The sequence below is a fragment of the Chiloscyllium plagiosum genome, unplaced genomic scaffold (assembly GCF_037043375.1).
Source record: "Chiloscyllium plagiosum isolate Xiang-an unplaced genomic scaffold, Cpla_swu_hap1 HiC_scaffold_12, whole genome shotgun sequence".
NCBI lineage: Eukaryota > Metazoa > Chordata > Chondrichthyes > Orectolobiformes > Hemiscylliidae > Chiloscyllium > Chiloscyllium plagiosum.
In genome coordinates, this window is record NW_028270150.1 from 74,271,886 (window position 1) to 74,295,622 (window position 23,737).

Below are 23,737 nucleotides of genomic sequence, written 5' to 3' on the forward strand. Positions count from 1 at the left end.
CAAGAGTGCTGACATTGATGGAATCCCTGCCAAAATAGTAAAATACAGCTTCAAGAAAGAAGATGTGGCCAATTATGGTTTCTACAAAGGGGACAGAATATTCTTTCTGCCTGTCACAGGGACGTTCACTGCAAACGTCCTCCTTAATCACCTCTTCCTAGTGGTGAAATGTCCTTCAGAAATATAATGTGTATTCCATCAAAAGACATACTGGCATCGTTTTCAAAGTAAGACAAATTCAAAAGCACTAGCAGCTACCTATATAAATTACCTTTTTTCCTTATTGCACCAGTCCACCACATATCCAGGCAGCTTCCTGCTGGTGTGGAACTAATGGCATAACAAATGGGAAACTGGAATCTGCCTCATCTCCAACCCAGAGACAAAACCACTGTATAATGTCATAAGGAGAGAACGCTTATACTTACACATAGTCTGGACTCTACCCCTATCACCAATGAATGTCTGGAGGAGTACAAGACAATAGACCTTAAGCTAAACATCCAAAAGACAAAAGGTCCTCTACCAGCCTGCTGTCATTATGTGACACTGTTGCATGGCTGTCAAGATTATCAGTGAACCATGGGACATGGATAAATTCCAATATCTCTGGAATTTCATCTCAAGGTCAAAAATATCAATGATGAAATTCAATACCAATTCCAGTGTGTGTCTTTGGCCATCTGAAGAACAGAACATTTGACAACAAAGATTTAAATGGTGACACCAAGCTTATGGCCGCAGTGGCAGCACCAGCAGTGTTAAGAGCCCTCCCATATGGGCCAGATGGAGAGGGAGCAGTTACACCAGACACCTCTAGTCCCCTAAACAATACCAGCTGCAATACCCTGCAAGATTCTGCACATTCACCAGTAGCATAGGATGTCCAATGTAAATGCCCTCTTACGGGTCAATATCCTGACAGACACACTGATGAGATGCAAGCCATATCATGTATATGCCTGACAACACTCCCAAAACAAGCTTTCTACTCCAAGCTTCATCATAGCAAGTGGTTATTATAAATGCAGTGGAAATCTTTTAAGGATGTCCTCAAAGGCTCCTAAGAAAATGCAATTAAATTTAACAACAGAGAAACTACTCCTCAAACTGTTCCATCTTGGATAGTGTTGAGTCTCTTCAGTACTGTTGTCTCAACATCCACTCAGGCCACTGATAAGAAAATCATCTTGCACCTTACAGCTGAGATAGAAGAATTAGTTGACAAACAAATAATCACAGATAGTTGGTATAATTGGATCATTGAATCTTCCAGTCAACAGTGATCCCTAGAATGGTGAAGGATTGGACAATAGCGCTGCCAATAAAGATTGGGGAGGTGGCTGAGCTTCTTCTTGTGCCATGAATGTTACTTGCCACATCAGTCCAAGCCTGGATGTTCCTTGTTCAGTTATCAGGCTTGTTGTGAATGGAACTGAAAATGTCGAATTTGCAAATAGTTTCTGGCAATGTTGACAGGTGTAATGTCGCTATTAAAGCAGTCAAGATCCTTGGGCAGATGTACAAAGTTTTTTTTCTAAAATATAGATTATAGTAGTAAAGACATTCTACTTTACTTTGATTTGTAAATTCAAATATTTTAAAAGAACTACTCAGGAATAATGCAAAACGAAGCAACACTAGATTACAGCAAACCTAGGTTTTTTTTCCCCTCATTGGTTAACAAATGCAAACATTCAGATTCAACTACCTTGGGTGCACAGCAATTTTTGTCAATTCAAACTAAATCACACTATATGCACAACTTCCCAGAGTATCAAACTGAAGCAAACTATCCCAAAATATACTTTAAAACATTGAAAATAACACATACCAATAGAAAGTCTGGTTTTCAGCCTAAATAGGTCCAACAATTTTAAGACATTGGAACGGTTTCAACACTACAAGTGAAAATTCACTGTTCGCTAAGATAAGGAGCAATAACAGCAAGCATATGTGGATCAGGGTCACTATCATTCCTATGCACAGAATATGCAAGATCAAACACTTGCAAGAAATGTGGTCATAATGCTGTATCATTGCTTTGATGCAAGAAAAGCCCCATCTTGCTTCATAAGATAACGCCAGTATATAGGGTTACTTAACTTTTAACAAAATATAATATATTCTGCAATGATTAAAACCTTGTAGCTGTTATGTGAAAGATGGAGCTTGTTTGGCTGTCACTTAAAGGACTCTTAAAGAAGGGTTTTCAACTTGTAGTTTCTTTTCATATTGTGGCATATAAGTGAAATCTTGTAAGTAAATTTGACTTGAATTTCAATGTCAATGACAGAACATTTTCCCACCTTTTGGACAGAAACACATGTTATGAAATCTTAGGGTGCAAGATATTAAAAAGGAAACTGTTCAGCTTTCAACCAGTGCTATTCTAGCTCACTATCTCCATGCAGGTAAAATTATGATCAAGACAATCAGATTTTTAAAAGTACACTATGATAAACATAAAAGTTGAACAGTTACTGAATTGTGAAAATTACCTGGAATATCTAATCCTAAAGGATTGACAAAACATTTTCGCACATTGATTTCATTCCAAAAGGCTAGTGGCATGCTGTTATTCTGTTCAGCAATAATGGATACAAGCAATAAGTATTCAGGTTCGCACCCAACAAAGAGACGATATGACACCTCATCGTATTAAGACATTCTTGCATTCAAAGGTTCATCTTTAAGGGATTAGAAAAGGTGGAACAAAACATTAATATCTTCAGGAGTGAAGCAAAGCATAGGAATTTGTCAATGTTAGCTTTTAAATTCAACACAATTTGAATATAAAACATTTCAATTGAAGACAACTAAAGATTGAGGAAAGATAACACTTGCCAGTATATTATTTTGGGCAGGATGAATGGACTGTAACTGACAAAATGTAGAAATTTTCTACCTGAATTAGCACTTACATTCTAGTACAACAAACTAACAACGATTCAACCTTGTGTTTATGCAATGCCTTTATAATAACAAAACATCTGAAGGCACTTCATATTGCCATAATCAACAAGGTTAACAACTGAGTTACCCAAATCAATATTAGGGTCAACAGCCAAAAGTTTCCTCAAAGAGGCAGGCTTTAAGAGGCATCTGAAAAGAAGAAAGGTGAAGGAGGTGGAGGATTTTAGGAAGGGAATTCCAGAGCTTAGGAACAATGTAACCAAATGCACTAATACTGAAGATGAACAATTAGACGAGGATGTTCCATAGGACTGAATTGGATAAGTAAAACTCAGACGTTGTGGGTTGGAGGAAATTAGACAAATAGGGAGAAATTTGTGAGCAACTACAGGATATTTAAAAATTGTTATATTGCTTACCATGAGCCAATGTAGATCAGCAAATACAGGATTGATGGATGATTGAAAGTGGTGTAAGTGAGCACACAAACAACTGTTTCAGATGACCTCAATTTTTTTTCAAGTGTGCAATATATGGGAGGATGACCAGGAATCCATTGGCATCATTGTCTATATGCAAAGGCAAGGACCAGCAAAAACAGGGACAAAGTTGGACAACATATGGAGATCAAGTTAGGTAATCTTTATGGTTCCAGATCTCAGGATTGGAAACACAGTCAGAAAACAGTACTGACACTCCTGACATTGACAAAAAAAAAAATGATGTAATGCACAGCCTTTAGCATTTCTGACTACGCAAACCTGGAAATGGGTTCTAATGGGTGCGTGTGATGCTCTCTTTACAGCATAGTCAAGTGCAAAGCTTGCAACATTCAATTAATACACAGCTATAGTTTTGCACCTCAGTCAGGTTGCCAACCCTGCTCAAAAACCTTAATGCTTAAAACATTCTAACAGTAATTGTAACAGACTACATTATATCATTACAAAATACTGAACCATAAATTTCAGTTAAATTACACATATTCAGATCGGTTAATTCAAACCATTTATTTTGCACTCTACTACTTCAGACTGATGAAACTTTATGTCACACCCTATGCTATGCGAGACATAATTTTCCAACATTATACAAACAATTCTGAACACAGGAGACCATTACATTTCCATGTTCCCTTCGAAACATGAATATTAATTTTTTTTTTTTTTTTTTAAATTGACCATAATAAATGTCATTAGTGTTCAAAATTACAGCAGTCATCCGCTATTGCTCAGATGTCAAGTTAAACTTGTCATATTTAATATTATGTGAACCAACAGTAAGCACAGTCTTTCCTGTAATGCCATCCTTTGTGAATATTTGTAATAACTTTTGTGGAAAGTTATCTCAAAAGTAATGATCTGTACTGACTTGTTATCACAAGATTAGAAACTCCATAATTCAGTTTATACATTAGTATTGTAGTTGAGTTGCTTCAAAGGTGTTTACAATTTCTTTGCTGTCTTGGATCAGATTTGGAAGAGAACCTACTCCTTTAATCCAGAGTCAAACTCATATTATTGAAATTCATTTTTTTTGCCAAAACAGGGTGATATATTTTTTCAGCTGAGCAAGTGATAATATATCTAATTATGAAGAACTTAACAATACTTAAAAGCAATCATCCATCACTGTTACAAGATTATACTGTTGTTATTTAAGAAAAATGGCAGGTGTTTCCTCAGTTGAATATTACTGTTTACTGTACTATAGATAAACAGATTTAAAGAGTTGTGTTCAATCTTTAAAAACATCCCAAATTAATCAAATCACCTGCAGCATAAGGTGGTCATTGCACAATACTGTACATGGTTAATTATTTGGTACAGGTTACCACTAATGCTACAGGAACCAATACAAAATTATTGTTTATGAACAATCTATTTAAAGATTGCATAATGCACAGCACATTCATTCACTGATGGGCAACAAGGAGCTGTAGAGTTTTGGTTTAACTGTTAATAGTATGACTTCTCAAATAATTACTATGTTGCTGGTTTAATAAAAAGCCCGGATAGAGGTTATAAAAGTGCTCTGTTTTAATAAAAGTAATTTTTTTCGCTCAGCTAGAACAGTTGCAAAGACCAAAACAGAACCATTAGCTGGCACAGTAAAAGATGCCAGAACACATTTCTCAAAGTAAATATGCAAAGCTGAATGACAAAACCAACTTTTGGAAGGGTAGCCATTAAGATAACAATTGTAACGTCACCCCACTTCACTTACTCTGCCACACGTGCATGGCCTAAAACATTCCTTTCATGGAAGAAAGCAATTTGCATGTGCTTATTCTAAGTTACTCCTCATGGTGCAGTATCCCCCACACTGAAGATCAAAACAGACTAGATAACCTCTTACTGAAAAGGTTCATTCTATGTGAACCACAACACCAAGCTCCATGTCCATTTAGCCTTCAATTCTGCCCCACATGCCATGATCAAATGCACACCTGCATATGAGACTACATTGTAGAGAATTGCCATGACTGGCAATTCAATCATCTTGGAATTCCCTTGCCAGATTCTGAGAGGTCCATTTCATAGAAGACATCAAGGATTATTTGAATTTGAGGGAAAAGTCCTGAGGCATATTGCCTAAACCTCTTGGAGCTAATTTTAAATGACCTTGGCAAAGAGTCAAGAATGAATGAAGGACACAACTTCACCGTCTGGGAATAGTATCATATGGCAAATAGAATTTGCATTGCATGCCATGATCTGTTCCCAAAATTTTGATCTCATACGTACCCCACTGCAATTTGCTAGGCAGAGGATTTAAGACAAATACAATTGAACTTGTAATGTATCTCAAAAATAGTATCTGAAATAGTAATTCAAAATATAATTGACTGGACATACATCTATATGTTGGAACTTTTTGAAAGAAAATGTTGCAACGAAAACCAATTGTTAAAGGGAAAACTATTGCATTTGTAAAAGAACACAAGCTACTTGATTGAAGTTACAGTTACAATAGGTGGTTCAGTGGTTAGCACTGTTGCCTTGCAGCACCAGAATCCCAGGTTTGGTTCTAGTCTCGGGGCGAATGTCTGTGTGGAGTTTGCACATTCTCCCAGTGTCTGCACAGGTTTCCTCCGGGTGCTCCAGTTACCTCCCACAGTCCAAAGATGAGCAGGTCAGGTGAACTGGCCGTGGTAAATTGCCCATAGTGTTAGGTACATTAGTCAGAGGGAAATGGGTCTGGGTGTGTTACTCTTCGGAGGTTCAGTGTGGACGTGTTGGGCCGATGGGCCTGTTTCCACACTGTAAGGAATCTAATCTATTCCTTCCAAAAAGGTCATGTGACCAGTGTAATAAGATTATCGTCTATGAACACAGACAAGAGTGCCTCAGGAACAAACAGTTTTTGCCTCTCCTTCCTCTGAAAATTCTTTCATCCATGTTTGTGAATTCAAATACCACTGAAAGGCCTCATCACTGCAAAAGGACGATTCTTAAGAGAGAACAAAACAAAAGAACTCCAAATGCTAAGATCTGAAACAAAAATAGTAATTTCTGGAAAAACTCAGCACATCTAGCATAATGGTTCTGAACAAATCATTAGACTCGAAATATTCACTCTGCTTTCCCTCTGCAGATACTGCCAGAACTGCTGAGTTTCCCAAATTTATTCTTTTTTTAAGCAGAATCTGATTCTCCACTACTGTCTCCTGGAAAAGAAAGAATTCAGCCAATATCAGTTGATTTAGGAAGTCCCAACATTGATAGCTTGGCTTACAGAACAAGTGTGACAACTGTGGATTATAGGTTTTTTTTCCTGAGTTTAACAGACACTTCGCTAATACATAGTTAAGGGAACACTTGGCAGTTTTGTTTCTTACCACCCCCATCCCCTCACCCCCAAGACTGGAGTTTTTGTGTGTTTTTCAAGAAGTGCAGTTGTATATATTTGCAGAGAGTTTAAACCTATTAATAGTAATATTGACATCTTTGCTTGATTAAATTTTGTTTGCAATAAAGTACAGTAGTGCCTTGACAGACAAACGACCCCGTTCACGAACAAATCAGTTTACGAACAGGATGTACGTAAAATTTTGCTTCAACATATGTACAAAATTCAAGGTACGAATGAAGGGACAAACGCAAAAAGCCCGTGTGTGACCATGTGGTTTCATTGTTCTGTTTTGCTACGCGCTTGCTGAACGCAAAAGCTCTCAGCCCCGCGTGATCTCATTCAGTTCGTCTTTGGCGCATGCGCTGTGAACAGCCGTCCAAGCATTCTTACGCTATCCGAGCAATGGGAAAAATTGATTCAGTTCACGAACCGGATCCCGGAACAGATTAAGTTAATATTTTGAGACGCTACTGTAGTTCCTTATTTGTCAATTGAGAAACCCGATTGACTTGTTTCAGATACTGCACTAAATACAGTCTGATATAATTGGCAATACCTCCCTTTTTAAATTCAAACTGTGCGTGACCAGTGGAGGAATAGGACATGGAAAAGAATAAATTTATCGCTCCTAATTGAATTATAACATAATTCTTTCTTGGGCCAAGAGGTTCATTTCTAACATTCAAGAGGCAACTGACATTAGCAAGCTATTCTGCAATGTGATGACTTTTAGTTGGTTGGTCCCACTAAACACTACTGTGAACAATCAGGAAAATTGATAATTGAAAGAGGCGAAACAAAGATCCCACCAGATAGTTAACTAAGTTGCAAGAGAAAAATACAAGGTAGCATTTCATTCTCATCACCTAAAATATAGTAAAGCAGTTAGTGTAATGATAAAACAATTCACAATTAAGTATTTACAGCATAGAAAATTGTATTTTTTCCAAACATGCCTCAGGCAGCTTTAAAATCATGAACTTAGAGTTTTGCACTAATTAATGTTTAAGAATCATAGAGCCATAGAGATGAACAGCATGGAAACAGACCCTTCAGTCCAACTTGTCCACACCAAACAGATATCCTAAATTCATCTCGTCCCTTTGCCAGCACTTGGTCCATATCCATCTAAACCTTTCCTATTAATATACCCATCCAGATGCCTTTTAAATGTTGTAGTTGGACTGGCCTCCACCACTTCCTCTGGCCACTCATTCCACACATGCACCACCCTCTACATGAAAAATAACCCCTTAGTTCCGTTGTAAATTTTTCTCCTCTCATACTGAACTTATGCCCTCTAGGACATAGACACAATTTCCCTGAATTGCAAGAGTCTATTTACCCTATCCATGTCCCTCATGACTTTATAAACCTCTAGAAGGTCACCCCTCAGCCTCTGACACTCCAGGGAAAACAGCCCCAGAGTATTCAGCTTCTCCCTATCGCTCAAATCCTCCACACCAGCAACATTCTTGTAAATCTTTTCTGAAGCCTTTCAGGTTTCACAACATCCTTCCGATAGAAGAGAGACCAGAACTGCACACAATATTCCAACATAAAATGACGAAAAGCAGTGGATCCAGCACCGATCCTTGTGGTACACCACTGGTCACAGGCCTCCACTCTGAAAAGCAACCTTCCTCAACCACCCTCTCCTTCGAGCCAGTTCTCTATCTAAATGGCAAATTCTACCTGTATTCCGTGTGATCTAACCTTACTAGCCAGTTATCATGAGGAACCTTGTTGAATATCTTACTGAAGTCCACATAGATCACGTCCAATGCTTTGCCCTTCTCAATCCTTTTTGTTACTTCTTCAAAAAACTCAAGTTCGTGAGACATGATTTCCCACGCACAAAGCCATGTTGAATATCCTTATTCAGTCCTTGCCTTTCCAAACACATGTAAATCCTTTCCCTCAGCATTCTCTGCAACAACATGCCCACCACTAAGGTCAGGCTCACCAGTCTATAGTTCCTTAGCTTTTCCTTACCACAGTTCTTAAATAGTGGCACCATGTTAGCCAACCTGCAGCCTTCTGGCACGTCAACTGTGATAATTGATGGTACAAATATCTCAGCAAGGGGCCCAAAAATCACTCCGAGCTTCCCACAGAGTTCTTGGGTACACCTGAGCAAATCCTAGGGATTTATCCACGTTCATGCATTTTAAGACATTCAGCACCACCTTCCCTGTAATATAGACATTTTTCAAGATAAAACCATCTATTCTCCCACATTCTGAACACCATCTATTCTTCCACATTCTGTATCTTCCATGTCCTTCTCCTCAATAAACACTGATGCAAAATACTCATTCAGTATCTCCCCATCTCCTGCGGTTCCACATATGGGCTGCCTTGCTGATCTTTGAGGGGCCCTATTCTCTCCCTAGTTACCCTTTTGTCCTTAAATGTATTTATAAGATCTCTTTGGATTCTCCTTAATTCTATTTGCCAAAGCTATCTCATGTGCCCTTTTTGCCCTCCTGATTTCCCTCTTAAGTATACTCCTACTGCCTTTGTACTCGATCCCTACTGTCTATACCTGACATATGCTGCCTCCTTTTTCTGGACAAAAACCTCAATTTCTTTAGTCATGCAGCATTCCCTCCATCTACAAGCCTTGCCTTTCACCCAAACAGGAACATCCTGTCTCTGGATTCTCTTTATCTCATTTCTGAAGGCTCATTTTTCAGCCTTTGAATTTTTGAATTTGAAAGTTCTCACCAAAATTGACCTTCCTCCAGTTTAGAACTTCAACTTTTAGACCCTGTCTGTCTATCCTTTTCCACTACTATTTTAAAACTAATAGAATTATGGTCACTGGCCCCAAAGTATTTCCCCACTGACACTTGTCCTGCCTTATTTCCCAAGGGTAGGTCCAGTTTTGCACTTTCTCCAGTAGGTACATCCACATACTGAATCAGAAAAGTTTCTTATACATGTTTAAATTCCTCTCCATCTAAACCTTTAACACTATGGCAGTTCCAGTCAAGGTTTGAAAACTTAAAATCCCCTACCATCACCACCTTATCATTCTTACAGATAACTGATATCTCCTCAAAACTTTGTTTTTCAATTTCCCGCTGACTATTGAGGGGTCTATAGTACCATCCCAATAAACTAAATCATCCCTTTCTTATTTCTCAGTTCCACCCAAATTACTTCCCTGGACATATTCCTTGGAATATCCTCTCTAAGTACAGCCGTAAAGTTATCCCTTATTTCCCTCCTCTCTTGCCCTTCTTTATCTCCCTCCCATAGCATTTGTATCCTGGAACATTAAGCTGCCAGTCCTGTCCATCCCTGAGCCATGTTTCCGTAATTGCTATGATATCCCAGTCCCACGTTCCTAACCATGCCCGGAGTTCATCTGCCTTTCCCGTTAGGCCTCTTGCATTGAAATAAATGTAGTTTAATTTATCAATCCTACCTTGTCCTCTGCTTTGTTCCTGCCTGCCCTGACTGCTTGACTCACTCCTTTTCCCAACTGTACCAGTCACAGATTGATCTCTTCCCTCACTATTTCCCTGGATCTCACGCCACACCCCCCAACCATACTAGTTTAAATACTCCCAAGCAGCTCTAGCAAATCTTCATGTCAGTATATTAGTCCCCTTCCAATTCAAGTGCAATCCAGCCTTCTTGGACAGGTCATTTCTGCCCAAGAGATTCCAATAATCCAGAAATGTGAACTCTTCTCCCCTGCACCACCTCCTCAGCCACGCATTCATCTGCTCTATCCTCTCACTAGCTTGTAATGATATATACAAATTCTATTAACAATGAAAGTTTGAAATTGGACCAATATCTTCAATTCATTCCTGCCTCCCACATGTAGTTCAAAGAAATAACCTCACAAAAGATGCTGGAATTTTCAGAAACACTGTTGCTTTAAAAATAGTATAAACCATTCATTTATGATGTCAACAAAATGAGATACTGTTGAAGGCCAATGAAGGACTTCAGAGTTCAACGTTGTTGGGTTGGAGTCAGAAACTGACAAAATTGTGTAGAAGGAAGGATTGCCAAGTTGTGGGTGGACTGAAGAGGTGGAATAAATTACAAACCAAAATTCACTTCTGGAAAACAGGACAGTTTTTCTCTTGAGACACAAATTTAAGTGAATCAAAGTTTGATTAGTCTGAACAAGTTTCTGTACTATGTTATGCACTTACACATGTTTTGGTCCCTGAAGTGGGTTTCTTTTTGTTCATTTTTCTGATTATATAGGCTTACAGCCAACAATGAAAGTGATTAACAAAAAACAGGAAAGCGCAAGCTTGATGTAGAGAAAAATGAGATTCAGTGAGAGAAACAAAAAGATTTCATTAAACCATTTAGAATATCATTTAAAATTACAAAAACATCTGCGCATGATCGAGAGTTCGATTTCTAAAATTTCTAAGCAAGTTCCAATATATGTCATAACGTTTCATTTCATTTTGTTGTCACCAAACAAATAGCAATGAGAAAAGAGATCCTGACCTTTTCAGGCAAATATTACATCACTATAATTCTCATGTACATGCTTCTCACAATGTAATCGCTCACTATGTTACTGTGAATATTGTCACAACAAATTGAAAGTACTTCAATGTTTTTATTAAAGTATGGTATACTGTACAACAGAGATAGCTTCATTATACACTTAAGGATGGAAAACACTAGATGTCAACTGGAACAGGAGCAAGATTGAAAAATGTGAAAGCATGTTTTCTCTTTCATCTTTACTTTCTGCAGACATAATGATTGGAAGTTTATGACAAACAGTAACAGTAAACATAGATGCATCAAGAACATGCAAACAAAATGAACACAAGTAACACAGAAAGCCTTTGCAACATAAAAAATACACAAAGTTTAAGTCTGTAAAATAGCTTACTGAGTTTAATCAATGTTAACAACCTAGATAATATATAACATGTTGCACTCTGTTCAATACTAATTATAACTGAGCTGGTGGATAAGGACTTTGCCAGTCTTACCGATAACAAGCTGTCTCTTAGACAGCTGCAACATCAAGATTTTGCATTATGGCAGTCAGTAAAATTCCATTATATTGGTACTTTGTGCAGTTTGTCTTCTGATATTACAACTCTGATACATGTTTAGACATGCACTTGTACATTTAATACGTGAGACAAATTATCACATGGAACTTTTAAAGTTTTTGATGCAGTAGTTATTCACAAGATAAATAGAGATGAGAGGTGGATGCTCATTTCAAAATCAATGCTAAGCAAACTCTACACTTCCTATAATCAGTGAATGATTATGATGTGGTAAGCATCACAGATGTGTTTGCAGGGGGTTCAGGACTAGCAGTTAAATATTCAAGGATTTACAATTTATCGAAAAGACATGTTTTTTTGATTAGATTGCATTACAGTGAGGAAACAGGCCCTTCGGCCCAACAAGTCCACACCGACCCGCCGAAGCGTAACCCACCCATACCCCTACATGTACCCCTTACCTAACACTACGGGCAATTTAGCATGGCCAATTCACCTGACCTGCACATCTTTGGACTGTGGGAGGAAACCGGAGCAGCCGGAGGAAACCCACGCAGACACGGGGAGAATGTGCAAACTCCACATAGTCAGTCGCCCGAGGTGGGAATTGAACCCGGGTCTCTGGCGCTGTGAGGCAGCAGTGCTAACCACTGTGCGACCGTGCCGCCCACAGGTGTGCAAAGGGGGTGGGGTTGCCTTGTTAGTTAAGAATGAAATTAAATCTATGGCACTGAATGACATAGGGTCAGATGATGTGGAGTCTGTGGGGGTGGGGTTGAGGAACCACAAAGACAAAAAAACCATAATGGGAGTTATGTACAGATCTCCTAAGACCGGGGCGCAAGATGTACCGGGAAATAGGTAAGGCATGTCAGAAAGGTAAGGTCACAGTGATCATGGGGTCTTCGATATGCAAATTGACTGGGTGAATAATGTTGCCAGTGGATCCAAAGAAAGGGAGTTCATGGAATACTTACAGGATGGCTTTTTGGAAAAGCTTGTGATGGAGCCCACAAGGGAGCAGGCTATTTTGGACTTAGTGCTGTGTAATGAGCTTTATAAAAAATCCTAAAGTAAGGGAACACTTAGGAGGCAGTGATCATAATATGGTAGAGTTCAGTCTGCAGTTTGAAAGAGAGAGGGCAAAATTGGATGTAATGGTGTTACAGTTAAATAAAGGTAATTACAGGCATGACAGAGGAACTGACAAAAATTGACTGGAAGTAGAACCTAATGGGGAAGACAGTAGAGCAACAATGGCAGGAGTTTCTGGGTGTAATTGAGGACACAGTACAGAGGTTAATCCCAAAGAAAAGAAAGATTATCCGAGGCGGGTGGGAATTAGACAGCCATGGCTGACAAAGCAAGTCAGGAAATGTAGCAAAGAAAACGAGAGCGCCTATAAAGTGGCCAAAAGCACTGGGAAATCAGAAGATTGGGAAGGCTACAAAAACAAAGAGAGGATAGCAAAGAGAGAAATAAAGGAAGGAGAGGATCAAATATGAAGGTAGGCTAGCCAGTAATATTAGAAAGGAAAGCAAATGTTTCGTTCAATCCATAAGAAACAAATGAGAGGCAAAAGTAGACATTGGGCCACTCCAAATTGATGCAGGAAAGCTAGCGCTGGGGGATAAGGAAATAGCCAAAGAACTTAATAAGTACTTTATGTCAATATTCAGAGTGGAAAACAAGAGTAATATCCCAACAATTAAAGAGAGTTAGGAGGCTGAGTTGAGTATGGTAGCCATTACAAAAGAGAAAGTGCTAGAAAAGCTAAAAGGCCTAAAAATTGATAAATCTCCTGGTCCCGGTGGGCTACATCCGAGTTCTAAGGAATATGGCTGAGGAAATAGTGGAGGCATTGGTTGTGATCTTTCAAAAGTCAGGGAAAATCCCAGATGATTGGAAAATTGCTGTTGTAAACCCCTTGTTCAAGAAAGGATCAAGACAAAAGATGGAAATTTATAAGCCAATTAGCCTAACCTCAGTTGTTGGGAAAATTCTAGAATCCATCATTAAGGATGAGATTTCTAAATTCTTGGAAGTGCAGGATCAGATTAGATAAAGTCAACAAGGATTTAGTAAGGAAGATTGTGCCCGACAAATCTGTTAGAATTCTTTGAAGAGGTAACAAGTAGGTTAGACCAGGGAAACCCAGTGGATGTTATCTATCTAGACTTCCAAAAGGCCTTTGATAAGGTGCCTCACAGAAGGCTGCTGAGTAAGGTGAGGGCCCATGGTGTTCGAGGTGAGCTACTGGCATGGATTGAGGATTGGCTGTCTGAGAGAAGGCAGAAAGTTGGGATAAAAGGTTCTTTTACGGAATGGCAGCCGGTGACAAGTGGTGTCCTGCAAGGTTCAGTGTTGGGCTGCAGCTGTTCACATTATATATTAATGATCTGGATGAAGGGACTGGGGGCATTCTGGCGAAGTTCGCCGATGATACAAAGTTAGGTGACAGGCAAGTAGTACTGAGGAGGTAGGAAGGCTGCAGAAAGATTTAGACAATTTAGGAGAGTGGTTCAGGAAATGGCTATTGAAATTGAACATGAGCAAATGCGAGGTCTTGCACTTTGGAAAAAAGAATACTGGCATGGACTACTTTCTAAATGTTGAGAAAATTCATAAAGCCAAGGTACAAAGGGATCTAGGAGTACTCTCTAAAGATCCATTATTCTCTAAAGATCCATTATTCTCTAAAGATTAAATTGCAGGTTGAGTCCGTGATTAAGAAAGTGAATGTAATGTTGTCATTTATCTCAACAGGGTTGGAATATAAAAGTAGCAATATGCTTCTGAGACTTTATAAAGCTCTAGTTAGGCCTCATTTAGAACACTGTGTCCAAGTTTGGGCCTCACACCTCAGGAAGGACATACTGGCCCGAGAACATGTCCAGCGGAGATTTACATGGATGATCCCTGGAAATGGTATTCATTTGAGTTTAGAAGGTTGAGGGGAGATCTAATAAAACTTACAAGATAATGCATGGCTTAGAAAGGGTGGACTCTGGGGAGTTGTATCCGTTAGACAAGGAGACTAGGACCCATGGACACAGCGTTAGAAATAGAGAGGGTTATTTAGAATGGAAATGAAGAGACATTTCTTCAGCCAGAGTGTGGTGGGCCTGTGGAATTCATTACCACGGAGTACAGTGGAGGCCTGGATGTTAAATGTTTTCAAGGCAGAGATTGATAAATTCTTGATCTCACAAAGAATTAAAGGGCTACAGGGAGAGTGTGGGTAAGTGGAGTTGAAATGCCAGCCGTGATTAAATGGCAGAGTGGACTCAATGGACCGAATGGCCTTATTTCCACTTCTATGTCTTATAGTCTTCCTCTTTCTTTGAAATCTAGCTACACTCCCTCTGTTGGCTAGAAGACAATTCCAGAGTTTGTCATTGCTGCGTGAAGATGCTCATCCCAATACTTGCCCTGAACTATACCTTTTCTTGTCATACTTTAACTTTGAAGAAAACCATACAGCAGTCAGAATATAAATAATATAGTTAAGATTCACTAAGAAAAATTAGTTCAAAGTAAGCTAAAGTATGACAAGAAAAAGGAGTTTAAGAGCAGTGAGGTTATGTTAGAGCTGCAGAGAATTTTGGTTAGCTCACAGCTGGAGTACTGTGTGCAGTTCTGATCGCCGCACAGTAGGAAGGATATGATTGTACTGGAGGAGGTACAGAGGAGATTGACCAGGACGTCACCAGGATAGAGCATCTAAGCTGTGAAGGGTGGCTGGATAAGGTTAGGTTGTTTCCTTTGGAGCAGAGAGGGTTCAGGGAATCCTGAGAGAAGATTATAGAATTATAAGAAGAATGGGGAAGGAAGGAGAGAAAGCAGCTGCTTCCCTTAATTGAAAGATTAATGAGAAGGGAATACACACAAAGTAAAAGGCAGAGAATCTGAGGAAAAATGATATCAGACAAAGTGGGGTAGGAGTCTGGGATACACTGCCTGGGAGGGTAGTTGAGACAGGTTTTTTAATGAGTACTTGAAGTGTCATAATAGTCAATGCTATGGGCCTATTGCTGGAGGTTCAGTACATTTTTGGCAGTACAAACTCATTGGGCAAAAGGCCTCTTTTGTACTGTATGATTCTATGATTGTGTACTCTTGGCATAAATGCAAGTCTTGGCATCAGTGATCAACAGCACTTCCAGGTCCTTAAAGTTTCCTCAAAATCTAAAAGTGTTCCATGTGCAGTATTCTGTATTACTGGATTCAAAATGTTGACTCTGCTTCTCTATCCACAGACGTTGCCAGACCAACTGAGTGTTTCAAGCACTTTGTTTTTATTTCAAATCACCAGCATCTGCAGTACTTTGCTTTCATTCAGTCCAAGGAAGTGAACTGGGCTCTTATGAATTTATATAATTCAGAATTCCACTTCAGTCTTGCTGCTCCAGAGTGGCAATAAATCTACCATCGTTTCCCGATGACAAATCAGAGCCAAATCATTACAGAACAGCAAAGAACAAATTGAATGGCATGCTACAACATATTGTTGAACCAATATTCTTGAAACAACAAATGATTTGAAAAGTGATAGAAATGAATTAAAGCAGACACATGTTTGGACTGCAGCAGTATGTACTCGCAGAGAGCTTTTCATTTGCACAAATTAGTCAGGATTGACGCTGCTCGATGATTTCAATATCGTGCAACCTTTTATAATCAATGCAAGCCTCCACCATGTCTAAAGAATGGAATGGTGCAGAGATCTTTGAGGAACAGGGCAGGAGCTATTGGTTTATGATACACACAATAATTAGAAGGATAATGCCACTTCAAAAGTTTAAGGCAATTTATCAAGCAAATTTCTGTTCAATTTCTCTTCAAAAAAAAAAATTCTAACGTTTTACGCTTTGGCTGGAGGGAAAGTGGAAAAATAGTTCACCAAAGCACCTCAAAAGAAAAAAAAAATTAAAATTAAAAAACAGGCATGTGGCAATATAGATCCATGCCTAATTTTCCAAATCCAGCCATTCTAACTCATTCCACACTGATGTGGCTAGTCATTCCAAAACTTAGCATAATGTGTCATGCTAGTATCATAAAATATAAATTATCTTTTATAATATAATAGCTTTTATCAGAAATCAAGGTCTAGACAATTAACTTGAATGATTAATTTATTACATTTTAATCACAGTCACTAGTAAGAAAAATAATGAGGGTTCCAGTAATCCTTGACAGATAAATTAAAATTCACAGAGGGATTCTTTCTCAAACTTTATTGCTTGTTTAATCATAAAAACAAAAGCAACACAGCACAGTATCCCCATAACCCGCAAGATACTTAGTGACTTCATATGGGATCTAAAACTAAGTAATTCCAAAAAGCAGGCTGGAAGGAAAGCAAAAAAAAAAGTCCCAGGCCAGATTGCACATCTGTTTTTCAAATGATACCTCAGAGTCATAGTGTTTTAGAGAAACCCAATAGGAGATAATATTTCTTCAAAAAGCAGTTTTCAACCATATTATTTGAAAATTCACAAGACTATCCATAAAACAACAGTCTTTCTGCTAAGAGCACCTTGCTCAAAAGGGATTCAGGACTATTGGGTCACTTGGGTTGATGAGCAAAAGTTTCTCTAAGTATTTGGATGTACTTATCTACCAATATCATGACCATATCGATTGTCCTTTTGATATGCCCAATGTCAATACTGCAAATTTCCCATGGTTCTGATAACATGAAAGCAAAATTAGCCCTAACATTATATGGACATGGTACATTCTTTCATCCAGTGCAAAGAAACGAAACTTAACTGTTTCTTTAAAAAAAAGTGCAACAATTTCACGTATTGAGTTTAACCAAATCAAAGTCCCATATATCACTGTCTACCATCACACATCTGCAAAAGGTATTCTAATGAAGTCTAAGTATATACACAGACATTGGATGCCATGCTTTCCAAGGAAGCAGCATTGATAAACTACACCATCATCATGACTTGTCATCTGATCACCTTATCACGTGAATGCTTTGTTTGCCTAAATCTCTTAATAATTAAGATGTTTTCACTTCTGGCCCAATGTAATAGTAACAAAATATTAATTCTTCAAATCATGAGTGATTTTAGATATGTATACACAACGTTGGTTACGATTAAACAGTAAATTTGAGAATTTTACAATCTCAAATTTAAAAACTGGAATTTTCAAAAGAGCAAGATATTTACTTTTCAGATACTTCACAAAAAAATATTTGTAAGTATAACAATATTTTAGGTTTTCAAATTATACAAAATTGCATATCAGGATTTTTCTGCCATGAAACTGTCATATATATGGGATTTCCCTCAATTACTCAAACTGAAAATAATATCACAATGTAAATTCATCACTGGCTTCCTTGTCTTATCCAGCATAAAATATTGCAATTACAATACAGTGCACTGAAAATTATCTGTGCAGTTTTTTTTCAAAGATCATGCAATATGATTAACCTTTTCCAAAATCATGGCATGTATACTTTCATATTGTTTTGTAGCTTCTAATGATCAGCAGGGTTCTCTAAAAGCTTAAGCACATATCTCCAATCACAATCTCTTGTTGCAAGATGAGTGAGAAAAATCGTAATTTACAAAATTTGCAATTAGGACCAATGATTACAATAACAAGAACAATGCCTGCAATCGGTTTCTGACAAAGAAACAGATTTCACTCAAAACACACAACTTACAGATTCTGTGAAAACCATATGCTGAAAGTTACACAGATTTACCCCCTTATCAGGCCTGAAGATTTAGAGAGAAAAATTACATGACAGCAATTCAAGTTTGACTATGATGTTCTATTTTCCCCCCATACCCCTTCCCTAGCTGCTCTCACCAAAGTCCCATGGCAAAAACAAACTAGATTTTTTTTAAAACTAAAGAATCAGAAAGGGGAAAAGAAAGATTAAATGAAATGAAAACCTTTCAACTTAGGAGTTGTTTCTATCTTCTACATACAGAGGAACCTCGATTATCCAAATATCGGATTACCTGGAAAGATCGCAAGGTCCCGATGCTGGATAACATAGTTTAGTCAAGCATTCGATTAACCAAATGAAATACTCCCCGCCTGTGTCTTTTGGACAATCAAGGTTCCTCTGTAACATTTATTAATAGATGTGTGATTAAATTTGGTTAGCTACAATTATATGCCAGCACCAGAAATATTATTGGTGCAATCAGAGGTCTTTTTAAATCTTAGTGTTTAAATATGCTATTTAACAACCACTGGTCTTGGCTGTTGCAATGAGGAAATGTAGGAATGATAAGTAAATTTGATCTTCCCAACCTGATTATAACCAAGTTGCAAGGAAATATGTTTATAGCTAAAAGGTTCTGAAAATATATAGAATGGACAAAAAGAGAGAAAACCAAGATTTCTTATGCTAATGCTAGGAAGATCTAAAACAATCCAAAGGAATTAGAAATATATGCTCGAGGACAAATGCGGTGTACTAGGAATGAGAAACCCAGTTAAACCAAAAATATGTTTCAGTTTGATCATTTTAAAACATACATTGAAATTTAGTTAGACAAGCTATGACTTATAAAAATGACATAAATTAGTACAAGAGAGAACTGAGGAGGCAGATTAGGAAAGATAGACAATATGCTGATGGGATATCATTTGAGAGTCACAAGATAAGTCATTCAAGTTGCTGCAGCATGTGAAAGGAGATGACAACAGGCTAAGCAAATAAGCAAAGATGAATATGGCAAAATGATGATGCAATTTTGGGGTTTGAGTCTAACTATAACCAGAGTCTGGAAAAAAAGCACCAATTTTCAAAAGGTATTTCAACATTATGGATTGAGAGGAATGACTGGACATTGTATAAATGAAGGTTACAGAAACCTTGTGATAAGTTTAACTTTAAAAATTAATTGCTAAACCAAAGTCAAGTTTGATATAAATCTGGCTTTAATATAACAAAACAAAAACCTCTTAGGCTAGAAATATGTTGAAAAGATGAATACTGAACTTGGGTTCAAGCTTCTTGCTCAGAATCGAGAAAAACTTGGTTGACTTTTCAAGTTTGCAAATTATTCTGACCTGGGGGCAGAGCAAATAACAAGGAGTAACATTTAGGTCAAACGATTTAGATCTTTCAGACTAATCAACATTGAAAGTTAAATGCAAATATAATATAAGGTGATTACTGGAATAAGGAATTGAAGAATAGAAGTATGTTTGATAGAATAGTAATATTGCATATTGATTAGGAATAGGATACAAGGCATTGAAAAAAAATGGAGAAAGTGAGGACTGCAGATGCTGGAGATCAGAGCTGAAAATGTGTTGCTGGAAAAGCGCAGCAGGTCAGGCAGCATCCAAGGAACAGGAGAATCGACGTTTCGGGCATAAGCCCTTCTTCAGGAATCACCTTGAAAAAGTGGATAAATGAAACTACTTGCAAACATTTAATTGAACTAATCAAATGTTATTTTGTTTATTAATAAATACTATCTGGAGCAGAGTATACTCCGATCATCCAAACATGTGCAACAAAGTTGAATCCATAAATTCAGTGTTTAAGCTACAAAAGAGTTGGATTTCTTTTCTTTTAAACAATTTTATGAATATTTATGTCACAATATTTGCATTGAGATGGCATTAACAAAATGCTTGAACTACTGCCATATTATCTCCCTCCAAACTGTGGCATGCATCTGAGCTACTGAAGCATTTTAATTCAATGTTATATTGCAGGTCAACTTCCAATTTAAAGAACAGCCAATCTACTTGTTGCATCGAATTAGCGTGAATCTATTAATCTTCTCAAAAAGAGACAGCTTACTACCAAGTGAACTGTAGCGGCCAGAATCATTATTTCAAAAAGCACTAACCATCTCTGCTACAAAGAATCTTCATACAGAGTAAACAAACACTGTTCAGACACAGAGCAACCTTTGCACAAGTCATTTAGGCTACAATCGACTCTAGGACATTTAAATCCCCCATTTTTGAAGGTGAATCGTTGATCTGTTGTTTTGGTAATTATGCACAAGTTCCGTCTGAGATTAATAATGACTGATTGACAGACATTAAAGTCCGAATATGAAAGCTGACAGACAAGTCCGATTGCACCTTACGAGAACGGAATATAGTTTGCTGGACAAGCACCTAAAGACAGAAGACGATGCAGATTCCTCCTCCCTCAAGAGATTCAGTGTAGAAGCTCCTGACGAGGAAGTTACCGTAAATTCAGGAAGTTGAACATCATCACAAACTTGATCATCCCCATGTTCCAGCGCACAGAAATCAAAAACAAACTTCTCCAAGTTTGGGTGGAAAGAAAAAGAGTCAGGCTCCGGGAGGTTTTCGGACCGCGGGGAGGACTGACACATCGCAGGCTCAATGCGAGAGCCTGACCCCACAGCGTCGCTCACAGGGTCCGGGAGCCGCTGCAAGCGCCGCCGCGGTGCTCCCTGTGTGTGTGTGTGTGTGCGCGAGACAGAGAGCAGGAGCGGCGCGGCCCGGCCCATTCCCAAAGCCCCAATCCCTCAGGCAGTCACAGCGACGGCCACACCAGGCCAGTCCCCCAGCCCCAACCGAACCCACTCCAACATACCCTAATCTAACCCCTCTCACCTTATACACATACCGCCAGGACAACACTCAAACACTGCGCTCCCTCTCTCTCTACCCGTGACCGAGGTTCCTCACTCACCGCCGATCAGGCTCGGTTTTCTTCCTTTTTTTCCCCACCCCCTCCTCCTCCTCACACAAGCTCCAACCGCCAACAGCCCGCCCCCTCACGTGACCACTCCAAACACTTCACGGCGGAGGAGGCCCGCCTCCCTTCTCTTCAAAGTGCCCTCTCATTGGTCGCAAGAACCAGCCGTCAAACTGTGGACCCGCCCCTCGGTGTTGACCAGTTGGGTGATGTCATCGTTCACGGTGGGGTGTCAGGAAACTTGGAGAGGTGGAAGGGGAAAGAGTGTGAAGAGGAAGTGGAAAGAGAGAATCATAGAATCCCTTCAGTGTGGAAGCAGGCCCTCCGGGCCAGCAAGTGCACACCGGCCCTCCAAAGAATAATCCACCCAGACCTATACCCCTATAAGTCTACATTGACCCCTGGTTAATGCATTAACCATTCCAGAACACTGTGGGCCAGTTCACCTGCACATCTTTTGGATTGCGGAAGGAAACCGGAGCACCCGCAGTAAACCACCGGGGAGAATGTGCACACTCCACACGGACAGTCGCCCGAGGCTGGAATCGAACCCGGGTCCCTGACACTGTGAGGCAGTAGTGCTAACAGTAGAGTATGGACGGGGAGAGTGAAAAGAGATGTGGGAATGAGAAAGGGATGCAGAGCTGGGGGGGGGGGGTTGGGGTTGGGGTTGGTGAGAGATGGTGGAAAGATTGAAGTGAAGTGGGAATGAGAGAAAAGGGTTGGAAATATTGGTGAAGTGGAAAGAGAGAACGCGGAGAGGGAGATGAGAGGAATGATCTTGAGAGAGGAATGGAGAAGTGGGAGGAACAGAGAAAGGGAGGCAGGCAGTGGAGGGGTTGACGAGAGGAAAGAGAGAAAAATGGAGTGAGAGATGGTGAAAACACAAGAGATGGAGAGACAGAAGAAGGGTGGTGAAGCGAGGGGTGGGAGGCGGACAGGATGAAGGGAAGGTGAGTGAACGATAATAGCACCACAGCTTTACAGCTAACGGAAAAATGGAATACATCGGAAAGTGTGATCTCTCAGTTTGATAACAAATCTTTCAGTTTGCCACAGAGAGCAATTTGATAACAATCAACTGATTTGTTTTTATGATAGAAGGGTAAATGGAGAAGGTTTCAGCCATGATTAACTCAAAATGTAAGGTATATTTCTCTCCACAGAAACAGTCAGATCTACTGAGTTTAGTTCATTTTTTTATTTCGGATTTCCAGCATCTGCTGTATTTTGCTTCTGAAGTTTTTGAATGTTACTTGAAAAACAATGGTCTGGAAATAATTCCCCAGCTCTTCAAATAGTGTATAGGATCTTTTATGAGAGGGCAACGGTGGGCGTCGGTTTTAAAGTTTCATTGGAAAGTCGATGGTGCAACACTCCTGCAGTACTTCAGTAGAGTGTCAGCCAGGATTTTTGCCAAGTCTGCAGTGAGACGTGAACTCTAACTCCGAGGTGAGAGAGCAACTAACTGAACCCCAACTGATGGAGATTGGCATGATGAAATGGAAGGGCGGAATAAGCGAGTGCAATGAGTGTTTGGGGAGAACAAACAAGGAGATGTGGAAAGACGATTTGGTTGTGAATGGATCCAGTGTTCTGTCACTCGGCAGCCTGTGGGCTTGTTTAATTGGTAGTGGTGGTTGATACCTTTGTTTCTGTCTCACTTAAAAACTGGAGAATTGCAGCAAGAGTAACCGGATGCCACATCCCTGTTATTAATCAAAAGTCAAAAATCTGCATAGTGTCTGCTAATCAGCCTAGAAAAGGTACAAATATTGCCTGTGGAAGTGAGGTTTTTGTTTGGGACCTGGATGCGCTGGTTATAACAGTAAATGATCGGATCATGCGGATTGCAAGTGACAGTGAGAGGTGTCAGCATTAAGTTGCAGGAGCCGCCTCTCTTTCATACAGATGATCGATATTTCACACATGGAACAATGAAACAAGTGAGGACAAAGCTCGTGTAATTTCACTGTGTGAGTGTACACAGTACAAAGTTCCAATTGCTGAAAACGCTATATTCGAGTCCAGAAGCCAGTGAAGCCACTGCCCTGACACTGGATTTCTTTTCAAAGAACTGAAATGTACTTTGATGTCTGATCATTGGGATCGTTTAACGTCTCGTTTCTCAACTGATGTTTCAAGCATGTCGTGAAGGTGTATACTGAAAGGAGCAACAACTGGGCATGCCACTTACGGTATGGTACACGCCAGCCCCAGCCAAAAATGCAGGAACTAATTTACAAACCACAATACTTTTTTT

General features: G+C 39.2%; 1 protein-coding gene across 5 annotated transcripts in view; it reads right to left on the reverse strand.

The window, feature by feature from the left end:
• Positions 1-21,492, reverse strand: part of LOC122555052 (transcription regulator protein BACH1-like) — an 80,130-nt gene extending 58,638 nt beyond the window's left edge. The window contains exons 1-2 of one of the 5 annotated variants that reach the window (XM_087992910.1): positions 21,390-21,411; positions 2,502-2,690 (exon numbers count right to left, since the gene is read on the reverse strand). The gene's annotated coding sequence lies outside the window, so the exon portion shown is untranslated. Of the gene's footprint in view, positions 1-2,501; positions 2,691-19,779; positions 20,182-20,921; positions 21,319-21,389 lie in introns of those variants that run through there. The other 4 variants (XM_087992913.1, XM_043700694.2, XM_087992912.1 and 1 more) reach the window with 4 other exon arrangements.
• Positions 21,493-23,737: the final 2,245 nt, after the last annotated feature.